The sequence below is a fragment of the Lissotriton helveticus genome, chromosome 3_1 (genome assembly GCF_964261635.1).
Source record: "Lissotriton helveticus chromosome 3_1, aLisHel1.1, whole genome shotgun sequence".
Classification (NCBI taxonomy): Eukaryota; Metazoa; Chordata; class Amphibia; order Caudata; family Salamandridae; genus Lissotriton; species Lissotriton helveticus.
In genome coordinates, this window is record NC_136061.1 from 1,452,261,256 (window position 1) to 1,452,276,001 (window position 14,746).

Genomic DNA, 14,746 nt, shown 5'->3' on the forward strand with positions numbered 1-14,746 from the left:
CTAAGAGGACAAAGATAAAGGTCCAGCAAAGTCCTTCATGGAGGCAGGGGGGCAAGGCTGGGCCCAAAGCCAGCTCACTGGGTCTCCAGGCAGGGAGACAATCCAAGTGGTGGTCCTCCTGGCCCCAGCAACAGCAGCAGCCCCCTCTGGCAGGATCCTGGAGCAGAACAGAGAAACAATTGTAAGGGGACACAGCCCCTTCTTATACTCATAAATCCTTTGTCTCAAGGTGCAGGGTGGGGGAAAAACCAGTCGCAGCTGGTTTTGGAGCACCCTTGATGGCCCAACCACCCCTTTCATTCACTGGGGAGGCTAGGGTCGTTAGACGCACCACAGGGGGCGGAGCCAGCATTGTGTGGGGAAAGCTCAGCCCCATCAGGAACCAGGTGCAGCCCTCCCACACATCACTCATGCTGATCTCTCCACTCACTCCTGGGCAGACCCATCCAGACTTCCTGGAGCCAGGCTTCCCAGCCAGCTCCAGCCAATCACGCTCCAGCACCCTCAGTGCACACATACATCAATGTCTAGAAGTGGCACTTCCCCACTAGACACATAGAAGCCGCACATACCATCGGCAGCATTCACTCTCACGAGTTCGCACATACGAAACTCGAGCCTGCACTCCCCACACATCAGGAACTAACATGGACACACACATTCCATACTACACGCACGCACTTTACCCTGGGACACAGAGAAAAAGTGCGCAGAGACCCAAAAATCACTAACACAGATCACATATTAAAAGCAAAAAGATTTGGGGTGAACCTGCCAGAGGGGCCAAGTCCAACACATAAATGTTAATAAAAGAGGCAAAGCAAACATTTGGATGAATACAGATATAAATGTTAAAAAAAATATCAAAATTCTGTAGCCCTGTTTATGATGTGTAGTAGATTTTAGCAAATGTGCTACAGAATTTGTAGGCTAATGACTGCATTTTATATCACTAATCATGAGGTCTGACCTTTTCATATTAACAAAATATTGAGTATTTACGTCTGATGCAAAGTCACCTTCGGAGAGAGACACCATGAGATTTTTCTCAGAGCTTCAAGTAGAGTATCTTGTGGCTCTAAACATCTTAAGCTGATAGCCACAGACTGTTTGATTCCTCATCAGCATGTCCCTGACAGCTTCAGAATTGAGATTTTCAACATCGTGCCACATTGATATTTGACTATGCATGCTGAGCTCCCAAGCATGGCAGACTTTTTGAGTTATGTTAAGTGAGGCAGAATAATTTCTTACCTAGGGGGATATTCACATGGACTTACCTCTGATTTATCCCCACCGTAACACATCAAAAGTGGAGAGAGATTTAACACCCCATTCACAAGCTGGTGCAAACTGCAGACATCGCCTGTATTCTGGCGAAATCTATTTCCATGGTGGACACCACCAGCTAACCCTAATAAGATGCAGAGTAGTCGTTCCTATGCAAAAACACATTAAAAAAAACACAGCACCATTTTCACAATGAGCTGCCAGATCTGAGATGCGAAACAAAAACAGGAGATAAGCCGAGGTAGCAGCAAGGAATTAACACCTGCCTTTTCTGGTGTTAAGCAGGACGACTACCTGCAGCATAAAAGGGAGCCCAGCCAAGAGCCACAACTGATGACCCACAGATGCCATGGAGACAATGATCGTGCAACGCAGATACCCATGAGGGCCACAACCCCACCAGTTTTTATATTTTCTATTTACTTCTGGCAATTCACTTATAAGGGTGATGACACGCTTTTATTTATCCACACATAGAGTGAAGCTCAATGGGATGAGCCATCTTAAAGATATCATTCTCATGGATTTTGTTCGGATCTGTTTGTAAACAATTGCATGATTGCTCTTGTGGAACATACGTTTTTGAAGTTAAATGCACTGTGTTAGTGTGGTGTGTTGGGCAATATTGTCATTGTGTATAAAATGCATTTAAGTAATGAGTTATGAAAGGGTAACAGTATGCTTTACTTATAGGTTGGCGGCTTAGGAAGGGACTCCAATGTCCCGAAATGCATCGGGCACACATAAGAATGTTTTTTTCACTGTTTATGTAGCTAAACATGTGTAGTCACACTGCTAATGTGTAAAGTGTGTAACTAACTATAACATAAACTTTTAAATTCAAATTATTGATTGATGCATTACATACGTAATGACAAAAGACACATTTATATGAAATGATGATATAAATATGGTTTAATTTGATTTATGTTTTGAGAGTTTGTATGTCTCAAGCGAGACTTGTGAACAGTGCACGGCAGTAACAAGTTGACTAACTTGTAACAGTTTATTAATTACTTACACTTGAGCTGACAGCAAGTGTAGTGCTATAGCACCCTTTTTTCTTAAATAAAGTAGACAAAAAAAGGGGAGTGCTCCTCCAACCCCCCAAAAAATGCATGGATGTTTGGCATGCAGGCTGGAAACTGGACCTGGGAGATTGCACAAGTCCTCATGTGCAGTGAGCACATTGAGCCACTACCCGATTGGGTTTTGGTGCAAATTGGGTCCAGTGGTTGGAATCACCACATCTGTCCGGGTCAGCTGATGGATTAAGTCGACGACATGTCAAATGTGGTGGATGACGATCGCTCATTGGAGATGTTGGCCTACGCTGCTGCACTCCCTTTCATGGACAAGTGATAAGGTACCTGCAGCCAATAAATGGATGTGACCCATTGCATGTGTCCAGACACCTGGTTGCAAGTTGTGAATTTGGTCACATGTCCCAAGACAACAGTGGACATGGCTGAATTGGCCTGGACTCATGATCCAATGCGCGGGAAACTGACGCGGGTTGGCATTCGCTTTTGTTGATGATGGACTCCCCCGAGGTGGAAATGGGTGCTTTCCTAAGTTCCTCATTCAGACATGCTGCTGTATTGGTCTGCATATCGTGGCCCTTCCCTTGGCTGTACTGACACACATTTGTTGATACAGTTTCTGCACTTTCCCTTGATTCAAACTGTGTTATGTCTTGATTTGTATGCCAATGTGTGTGTCACAGACTCTATGGCTCCCTGCCATACATACATTGCTACCCCATCAGGACTGTGGGTTTTCTATTTGTGCATTGCCATGTCCCTGTTTCGTACTTAGCCAGATGCGTATGGCCGTTTACAGGCAACAGGTGGGTGCACTTGTGTCCTGTGTTTGGTTGTGCGAATGTTGGTGTTTGTACCACATTGTGTTAGATGTAGGGTTGCTCTGCTTCCTATTTGTGTGGGCTGCATTATGTGTGAGATGTCCCTTCAGCTCTGATTTGGCTCACCCTTCTCCCTTTCAGGCAGTGTGGTTTTCACTTCTGTTCTTGTTCAGTGGTGTGATGTTGCCAGGTTGTGTGACTTTTGCTCTTGGTTGGTGTTGTTACTCTTGGGCATGGTTTGTCTGCAGTTGTGCTGTGCTTAATTGTGCATGTGTGCCATTGTGCCCATTTTTCCCGTCCCCTTAGTCTCTGCTGGTTCCTTTCCCTGTTGCTTTTGTGTCTGTTGTTTTGGGCAGCTTCCGGTCCCAGAGTCCTGCCATTGTCTCCAGACTGATGTGGTAGACACCATTTCCTCCATGTCGTCTAGCTCCAGATATGGCGCTGGCCTCCCACCTCCGGTGTGCATTGCTGCCTTCTTGTTGTCGCCGTGTTTCTGATTGTTTGTGCGTTTCGCATCATTTCGGGTGTTGTGGTTTTCTTTCATTGTCCTCCTCCGCTCTGAGGCTGCATTCACCTTGTCCAATATGGCTTGCCATGTACAATGTTTTGTTGCCAATGGGGCTTGTAGGGTTGTAAACTGGCTCGGGATGCCTCCATTGTGCTTGGCTGTTGTTTTCTGTTTGGTTTGTCTTTTTTTTTCAGGCTTTTGTTGTGTTTATTCCTGCCTGCCGTGTGTGTCGCGGGCCTGGCTGTGCCTATCCCTGATTTCCTCATCCTCTTCGTATGTTTTTTCATGTTGAGGTTTATGTTTTTATCTCGGTCGAGGTGTCTGTATCTCGGACATTAGCCGGGGTTTCAGCAGACTACAGCATGGTACCGCCGTATTGTGAATTCCACGTTAACACATGGTTATTTTCCCGTGATAGGCTGCGATGTGTAAAGGTGCGTTAGCATTTTCTGGTGATGTTTACCACACGTTCTTGTGAATATACCCCCTAGTCTCTTCAAGGCGACTTCTATAGTTGAAAACCCGTACAGGTTTACAATTTTCTTTGTAAAGGATCCCTCAACCAAGATGGAGTAATTCCTTCCAGGTCACTTCCTTACTTTCTGCTTCTGAGGCAATAAACATTATTCAGTGTGTGGCCTAGGTGCATTGCAAAAACACCTGGGTGTTTAAAAGGTTTTAATTTAAAAGTAATTTAGGAGTGCTTAAGCACTTTCTAATCTGTTCTATATTTGAAGTAAATAAATTAAATGAATTTACATTAATATTTAAGAACAAAATAGTTTTATCTCGAATTACATTTTTGTTATGTTCCTGCTGGAAATATTATGAGGAAAATGTAAACATGTCTTTAACTCACAACTCAATATTAAATATATTTTTAGTTGAAATATTAATGTAAATTAATTGTATGCATTTACTTTAAATGTCGAAAGAAAATAGAAAAAAAATACTTCACCGCTATTCAATTAATTTTTATTACTTTTGAAATAAATCTACCCAAACAAGATCTGGTGAGTCCACAGTGTTACGATACACCAATAATGCCTACTTACATTAACTAAACCAAGACTAATGATACATCACTTAATGAGACGATTATAAACAGGTCTCACCCTCATTGATGATGACTGCTAGAGCAACTATTAAACGTACCCATTTCACATGGTAGTCAATGAGTTTATGATTCATAGGTATACGAGTAGAGAATTAAAAAACATGGTAAATGACACTGTTGATCCACTCAAAACTAAAACTAAGAACTATTTTGTTAGATGGTCGACTCTGAAACTATTGATATTAGGGAGGGTTGAAGTGGAGGAAATGGTGATGACTTTAGACTTGAATTGTTTGTTTGGTATGCTGCCACTCGTCTTCTTCAGACATTCACTACACGCCATGGATTGACATGTATGTTCTATTTATGGACATTGATAACACCACGTCTCAAACACCTTAAGCTTTATGTGGCACAGAATCAGAAGGCTTGCGATTATCTCACATGGAATCGTACTTTCTGGTTCATCAGTTATCCCAGCTTGTATATCTGTCCTGACAGTAAAACACCGAACACTTATAGGCCAAGACTGAAAAACCTAAATCCAACAGCTCTTGACTGCTTCCAACTACAGTCCTTATTGGGCAACCCATTAGTAAAAGCCATGTGCACATTCTGGTTCACGATACACAGATTGTTTTTTTTTTTCGTTTTTTTATTTAATACATGATGATAGTAGTTATGACAAATCTTCATCAAATTCTGTTAAATTAACTTGACCAGCGCCTCTAGCCAAAAGACAGTTGGATTTCTAAATGGAACATATGTCACTGGTTAATAAAGAAGGAAAACATACAATCAAAAAAAAATTAAAGAAAGAGAAAAAAATAATAATATTATTCTCCAATCCATTTGGTTACTGGTTCCCATAACGTCTTGCCCATTTCCTGTTTCCTACGCCCTTTAAGTCCATAGACAGCTAAATCCATACTATATATGGCCAAGAATCTAGCTCTCTAATTATAGAACATGGGAGGGTCAGGACTAATCCATTGAGATGTATTGCTAGCTTTTAGGACAGCCATTGCCATAACAACCAGACCTATATCTAACCTAGTCCATCCAGTCAGATTCTGAGTCTCATCAATCCCCAGGATCCCCAAGCCAGATGTTATTGAAAGTGACTTGCAGAGGATCTGGGTTAGGAAAGACTCAATATCTTGTAGGTTTTTAGCCAGTTTGGGACAGCTAAAGAACATGTGAATCGTGTCAGCTGCTAAGAGCCCACACCTGCTACATGTCTTCCCCCATGACCCAGACCATTTAGCGATTTTCCCTGGGGTGTAATATAGATCAAAGACAGACATGTAATGTTGTGCTCTAAGACTGCCAGTTATTCAAATCTGATTTGCTAACTCAAAGAGCCTTCCGAATCAGTGTTGCTCTGTGCCAATTTACTGTCCCAACTGAGATTATGGAGGGCTAGGTCATCAGGAAGAGTAGAAAGTAAAGTTTGCTAGATTTTCCCAAGTCTGGATTTAGGTGCTAAACTGTCCACCAGCGGAATCTTAACGTAATTACCCCTCCCCTGTGTCATCGTTTTAATCAAGAATCTTCTAGTTTGTAAAAGTGTCTTGTGGAAATTCCATATTTTTCTTGCAGTTCAGAAAAAGAGCTGATACGGCCATTACTAAAAAAGTCTACCAGGACCTGAACTCCAAAGACACCCAACCCTCTGGCTATTTGATCCTAAAAAATCGGCGGCAATAGCCCATATGAAAGCAGTGGGGTGTATGCATTTAAGTTCAAAACCCCTGGCTGTCGCCTCATTTTTTTCCATATTGAGAATGCTGGTTGAATTATTTTAAACTTTGTTTTCTTGTAGAAATATAGTTTGATGATTCTTACTAAACAGTTTGGCTCTTCCTCCCCTAATAGGAGCTCATATATTGTCGGCTTAAGTGGTTCAGGGATACCTCACTTCCGGCCAATAGTATCTCCATGTGCTGTAACAATGCTGCCCAGTGATAAAACCTGAGAGACAGAAGTCCCCAGCCCCCCCTCCTTCTTGGTAGGATTAGCCATTTATCTCCCCTTCTAGTTTTGTGATAACTCCAAAAGAATCTGATACAGAGTCCTTCGGCTCTCGAGATGCAAGAAGCTGGAAATTCTAGAGGTATAGTGCGGAACAGATATTGGAATTTTGGGAAAATAATCATCTTTAAGACATTACAATGCCCGTGCAATGAGAAGTGGAGGTGGTCTAATCTTGAGAGCGCATGCTCTGTACTTTTTATAATGGGTAATATATTCAACTCAGGAATCTGCTCAACCACGGCTGTGATCTTTATACCCAAATAGGTTGATGCTGGTACTGTTAGGATCTCCTGCGGTCTTGCAGTATTAGAGTGAATGACCTGGGTTTCATCGGCATTTAGTTTGTAACCCGATACAAAACCAAATTGTTTTGCAATATCATAAACTGCAGGTAAAGCAGATCTAATGTTTGTTGTGAATATAGCTACGTTGTCAGCATATGCTAACATTTTATACGAGATCCCATTTACCATAACAGCTTCAATCCGTTGATCAGCAGCCAGCTTACTGAGCAACGGATCAATATACAGGGAAAATAGTAATGGTGAGCAGGGTCACCCCTGGCGAGTTTCTCTGCTGATGGATAATACATTGGATTCTTGCCCAGATGCCGAACACAGGCTTTAGGTGAAACGTATAGGCCCTGTACAACTGTAACGAATTCCGGCGGGAATCCTTTAGTCCTCACCATCAGACAGAGAAACCCCCAGGAGATCCTGTCAAATGCTTTCTCTGCATCCAACAGGATCATCCCCAGGGGCTTCTTTGAGGCCTGGGCCCAATCGAACAAGGCTATTGCCCGCCTAACATGGTCCAATGTATCCCGACCAGGGATAAAGCCATGTTGGCGGATGGAGACCAGAGGAGCAATGACCTTTCCCAGCATCAATGCTACTATTTTGGAATAGATCTTGCTATTTGCGCATATCAAAGAAATAGAGCAATAGGAAGAGGGGCTGAGTTCCGGCTTGTCCATTTTTTTAAAGACTACAATTGTTCTATGCCAGGAGTAAGGTGTCTTGCCATTCTGGGCTTTTAAAAATAAGAGCTCTAGTTCCCCGAGAAGGACTTGTCTGAAAGTTCGATAAAATTCCAGGGGAAATGCTTCAGGGCCAGCAGCCTTACCTGCAGCCAGCAAAATTATGGCATATTCAGTTTCTTCCCTTGAGATCAGGGCAGAAAGCATATCCCTCTGTTCATGAGTAATATGAGCAGTACCATAATCAGATAGAAAGTCCTCACCAGAGGTTAAAGATTCTTCCCTTTCTATGGCATATAGCCCCTGGTAAAACTCCAGAAAGACATCCAGGACTTTGGCCGGGAGATCTTGAATCTGTCCCTTTGTATTTTTTCTACCACAGATTCTGTTCACAACTGCTCTTTGCTGAGTCCGTTTAGCTAGTAGTCTGCCGGTGCTCTCTCCATATTCATATATATCAGCCCTATGTTGCTTAAACTTTATGGCTAAATCCTCCCTGAGATGTTGATGTATTTTATAGTTCTTACTGTTGCTAACTTTTTTTGACATTCCTCTCTCCTCTGTGACTCCCCAATTACCCGGATACGCTCTTCCTCAGCCTCCCTGAACTGATCGATCAAACCGTTAACCTTCTCATTTATCTTCCTCTGTTGATGCAAGGAAAAGCTCAACGTTTTGCCTCTCACTGCCGCATTAAAGGTATCCAAGACTATTAACTCAGATGCAGTCCCCCTGTTCCTCTCAAAAAATTCCACTATCCACTTTGAGATGTGTAAACAGTATTCTCTTGTGCAACAGGTCACCAGGGCACTCACCAGCATCCATCGACGCCGTGAGGGGAACGGCTTTGGGAGTCCAGCTGTTCACCTGCCCTCATCGTCCCTTGCTCGCTACGGCACCCGCAGCCCCGATGACTACATCCCCACGGGGGCTGCGCGAGGTGAGGCGAGGCGAGGTCTGCTGTCGTCATCGGGGGGCGCCGGTGGCAATGAAAACCGGCTCGGCCCTCCCGCAGCGCGGGACGCGCTCTTGTGCAACAGGTCACCAGGGCACTCACCAGCATCCATCGACGCCGTGAGGGGAACAGCTTTGGGAGTCCAGCTGTCCACCTGCCCTCATCGTCCCTTGCTCGCTACGGCACCCGCAGCCCCGACGACTACATCCCCCAGGGGGCTGCACGAGGTGAGGCGAGGCGAGGTCTGCTGTCGTCATCGGAGGGCGCCGGTGGCAGTGAAAACCGGCTCGGCCCTCCCGCAGCGCGGGACGTGCGCGGGCGTGCCCGGGCCAAGGGTGGGCCCGCCCTGCGCCCGTCAGCGACTGGAGGAGACAGGACAGGGCCACCCCACTAGCGTCTGGTCCCAGAAACATTTACAATTTGTCTTAAGGATGCCTACGTACAAAAAAGGTACTGTGGGGTATTTGAAGGGGGAGGATAGTGAAGGACCCTGTGGAGGTGTCTCCCTGTTGACTTGAATATAGTGTCTGCTCCACCGAGAATATCCTATACGGAGTGACCCCAACCTACTGACCTATCACATAATGGGCAAACGTAAGTCCATGGAAGGGGGGTCCAGCAGTCACAACCGAATAAATTAAAAAAAGGGAAAAAGGCCAAAAAAATCACCCTCCCCGGTTCTAATTGTACCCTGACGCGAATAGAAAACATTGTGAGTGAAATTGCGGAGATCCTAGTAGAAAGTCCCCCGCAACAGGAAGCGAACCCTGATCCTAATGGAGAAGGAGTTGGCCAGCATCGAGGAAGAGTGATCCCTGCTATGTTTAGCAAAAAACCCCAGCAAACCCTTCCTATTTGTATAGTGCACAACCAACCAGAAGACACCCCAGATTCATCCATAACTATAGGCTCCATAGAGGTTGACACACCAAATGACACAAATGAAACCACCAGCCATGGGTTCACACAGACGAGTTTAGGGGAGGTAGACATTCCTTGTGCTAACAAATTTGCGGTCTTAGAAGGGGAATCAGGGGATGTTGCTGATATGATTGCACTGGTTGTTAAGAGGGGTCCTACTGCAAAGGGTGTATGCGCAGAAACACATACGGAGTGTCCAAAATGTGGTATTTCCAACAGGGCCATTCTTAATAAATTAGAGAAACTAGAAAAGGATATGATTGTTATTCAAAAAACTGCTGGAGGTCTTACCTCAGAAAGGAATGAGCATCACGGAGGATAAAATCTCACAACCAAGCGCATCGGCAACTACAATCCACCAACCAACAAGATCCCCAGCCCCGAGGGCATTGCACGATGATGGGCTACCAAGGAACCTGCCCATGGCTCGAAGTAATGGCCCAGCCTCACATGCAGAAATTATAAAGCCAAGGGGCACAAATACGGGCAACAAGCGTGCTCCCCCAAATACTTCACTCCCTAAAGGCATTAGGCCGGGAGGAAAGGGAGAGTATAAGATGGGCACAAATCACACACCCCAACTAAATGCCACAAGATACCATAATACTACAGTCTATATGACTGGTGTCCCCAAAATAGATTTGAACCTGGTCTATGAATCTAGGGAATCTGTCCACAATAAAGCTATTCATTGGCTTAGACATGTTAGAGGCTGCAGGTCTATCATTAGGGAGGACCTGATCAGCGTCAAGAGACTAACTTTGTCTAGCTCTAACACTGACTGCATTGAAATCCAACTAAACAACAAAACAATGGCAGATAACCTAGTGAACTTAGAGTTCCGGACTTCGCCCCCTAAACATTCTAATATTCAGATCAGACGTCTCCCTATTTGGTTAACAGGTCTAGCTAATGACGACTTGGATCTTAATAGAATAGACTGACTATCCAGCGATGAAGGTAGCACTCAACAGGAAGCCGGGCCTGGGATGTATCCCGTGGTAAATACCCTTAATTCATCTAATGATCCCCTCACTCCCCCCAGTTTGGAACCCAAGAACCAGAGCAGAAGTTATGCAAAAAGTGAAAGGGAGGGCAACCCAGGAACAATTCATATACTCTCCTGGAACATTGCAGGCCTTAAAAAAAACTGGATATCCCAGATTGGAATGAATTCATCGATAATTATGAGGTTTGCATGTTCCAGGAGACGTGGAGCACGATACCACTGCACAAGACTGGTTACTCCACTTTTTTCGTTCCTGCTGTAAGACAAGGCATAGGCCGTCTATCGGGGGGCTTCATATATGGGTTAAGGTAACGTTGAATCTGGATATCACCGTTCATAATGTAAACTCAGAAGATATCCTCCATCTATCCTTTAAAGGACCCCTGAATGGCAATAGAGTTGACCTGTTTAATGTATATGCTAGAGGAAGTCCAACTAATCAAAATTCAGCCACAATATCAACTTTGGATTTATCCCTAGCAGGCATCCCACCAGGATCGAATATTATTCTGGGAGGAGACCTGAATTGCTCGTATGAACCCTTAAGTGAGGAAGACATACTAGGGACTAGTGAGGAAGACATGAAACAATCCATCCCTCTATTAAATTTGAGTCCCATTAGGAAATGGACAGTCAGGGTATTACAGATTAATGCCCTGACACTGGAATACAATCTATGTGCATTAAATGGGAGAACAATCTCTGACACCAATGGGGCCATGACCTTTAATAGACTGAATGGTCCCTCACGCATTGATTACATCATGCTAGTCACAAGATTATGGGGGAATGTGATAGATATGGAGGTAAAACAGATGCCTGATAGTGACCATAATCCACTTTGTGCTGTTATTAGATGGGAACAAAAGAGGAAGAGCCCTAATGGCCACCTGTCCTCAAAAGAAGTCGTGCCATCTAACTGCAACCGCAGGTTAAAATGGCCCAAGGTAGCATGTAAGGAGAAAACCCTGATCAGTATAGGTCTCCAGGTGGCGTCCAAGAACGTGGAATTTTCCTTGCTTAACTCCACGCTGGACGATATGACCAGACAAGATCTTAGAGAATCTTATGGGGATTTTATAGATAATATAGGCTCCCACTTTAATATTGAGAGGACCAGAGGGGGGAAAAACCAATCACATAAATGTGGCAATCCCTGGTTCACAGCAGATTGTAGGGAAAAAAGAAAAGCCATTTCTGTAGCCCTCCGTAAAAAAGATCCTATAGCTGTAAGGTTAGCGAGAAGGGAATACAAAAACATCACAGAATCGGCAAAACGGGCATGGGAGGAGGATCATTGCCAGGAACTTAGGAGGGCGGCCTCTCTAAAAGATTCAACCCTCTTCTGGGACTTAATAAACAAACTGACAAGAAGGGGTGTAGACCCTGTTCCAAGCCACATTACTGAACAACAATGGTACTCTCACTTCTCAAACCTTTACTGCTGTGAGACTGGCCCGGAGCAAATATTGGCGGTCCAACCATCACTAGAGCAATTATGAACCTTAAACCACCTGACCCTTTTACATTGTATGAGGTTCAAGATGCCATCAAAAACATAACCCCTGGAAAGGCCGCCGGGCCGGATGGCGTACCGGGCGATCTAATTCTTTATGATCCTATCCCATGGGCCAATCTTATCCTTCACCTGATGAACCTCTTGCTGCAGGGCCACTTAGTCCCAGATTCCTGGAAAGGAGCAGAGGTGGTCACAATTTACAAAAAGGGGGCGAGAGAGGACCCTGCCAATTACAGACCCATAAGTTTAATTGATGTAATTCAGAAGGTTGGTTGGCAGGGTCCTCATTTGTAGAATGCTGGTCTGGCTGGAGGAGGGAGATATCCTAACACACCTACAAGCGGGATTCAGGCAGAAGATAGGCACAATGGACCAAGTATTTAGATTTACAGCTACATATTGGAAGACTGTGTCCGTCGGCAAAGGTTCATTATACTTGGCTTTTATAGACCTTAAAATTGCCTTTGATCTTGTACCCGCGCGTTAAATTGTGGCAGGTGTTACACGACATGGGCTTACCGCTATACCTCCTAGAGTTAATAAAAAGATTCCATGATGGCACTTATGCTAGAATTAGATGGGGGAATGAGGGACAATTAATGGAGAAAATACCAGTGCAGAGGGGGTCCGCCAGGGTTGCATGATGGCACCCACTCTGTTCTCCCTCTTTATAAATGGGGTGGCAGACCATTTAATGGAGGAACCAGCAGATGCCCCCACCTTGGCGAGCGAAAAAAAAAACGACCCTCCTCTTCGCAGATGACACCCTCCTGATGTCTAAGACCCCCTCTGGCCTCCAGAAACTGCTGGATAGGTTTGGTGTCTTCTGCGAGGAGCGTGGGCTCACAATTAACACCAATAAAACAAAACTGATGGTATTATCCCGAAGTAAGAAACTTAGGAAGATTAACATTACCCTAAATGGTTCACCCCTAGAGGAAGTGAATGCATTTGACTACCTGGGAGTAAGGGTAAACCACAAGATGAAATGGGACTCACATGTAGCCAAAATGCTCTTGAATCTTAAAAGAGTGTCGGGAGCAATCTCAAGAGACCATCGTGCTACCTCCAGTAGACCCATTGCCCCTGCTCTAGCCGTCTATGATGGAAAGGCATTGGCTGCTGCAACCTATGGGTCAGAACTGTGGGGGTTTTGATAGTGTCCCCGAGCTAGTCAAAACTGAGAACAAGTTTTTGAGAGAGCTAGTGAGCTAGTGGGTCTCCCGGCTTCTACCCCCTTAAAACCATTACTCCATGATATGGGTTGCCGCTCCCTTAAAGATATAGTTGGCCTGCGTCCATTACTTTATTGGGTGCACCTCAGAAGGACCCCAGAGCTGGCACACTATGCTGCAGTCCTAGATGAAATCATTACCCTGAACAGTCCAAGGAAGAGTGTTTGGTTGAATAAGCTAAGGGCACTGATGATTCACTTGGGCTTAAGTGAAGAATGGTTGTCACAGTCACCCCCTCCAAGAGAAACCATCAAGAACATTCATTGGGAGTGGATTCAAGCTAGGGACCTTGAAAGTTCAAAATGGGGTGCTTTAACTGATCAGTTTCTGGGCCATAAGCCAGTGAGGAAGCTAGAACCCTTTCTAGATTTTATTAGATCACCGAGAGACAGAACCTTGTTCTTAAAATTAAGGTACGGGACTCTTCCCCTGAATGTTTTTACCAGACGCTGGAGAGATTCTTCGTACCATCATGCCACCTGTCCGGGGTGTCCAAACCCCACTGAGTCCCTAGCCCACTTCTTGTTTGCCTGTAGGGCCTACAGTGGGCCCAGGAGAAGATGGCTAAAACTAGTCTGTAGAGCTTTGGGAACAAGGCATCATACAGTGGCCCTCCGCATCTTGATAACGGACACTACATCCATGATGGTTATCTGTGGTATAGCGAAATATCTGAGGAAAGCATGGCAGATACATACAAAGCTTGCACAACCGAGAGTGGGGGTAGGGAATTGAGCCGCACCACTTTTATCATTTCAGTAACTGTTACTTACATTTTTTTTAGAGCAAAATAGATTGGATCTGCTTTTTAACGTGATTGTGTATTTTAATCCTAATTTTTATTGTGTGCCTTGCTTTTTGTATGTTGAATCCTGTTTTTTAACAAAAATTTTATCTTACAAAATGATGAAATGTACTAACTTTTATGATACTTTGCTATCGAATAAAGTATTACAATGGTATTCTAAATTGAGTAGCAGCTTTCTGTCAAAAGTCCACGATGTCATTACTTGTGCAAAATTTTCAATCAGGAGTTGGATCACTAAAGGGTTATGATCGGATACAAGTCTTGGGAAAAGCTCACAGGTGACCCTTCCTGCTATTGTATTGGAAACAAAAAAGTAGTCTAACCAGACATATTTTTTATGGGGAGCCAAAAAGAACATATAACCAAATTCCGTTTGACGCTGACTATGCCAAATATCACTTAATCCGTGTTGCTGGCAAAACCCCTGTAGAGCGTTGAAAGTCTTGGACTTCTGTCCCGAATAGGAGTCATTACTATGGAGATTGAAGCTGGCATTCAGATGAATGTTAAAATACCCACAAAACACTGTCAAGGGAGACCACAAAGCGAACTCAATATTTAAGT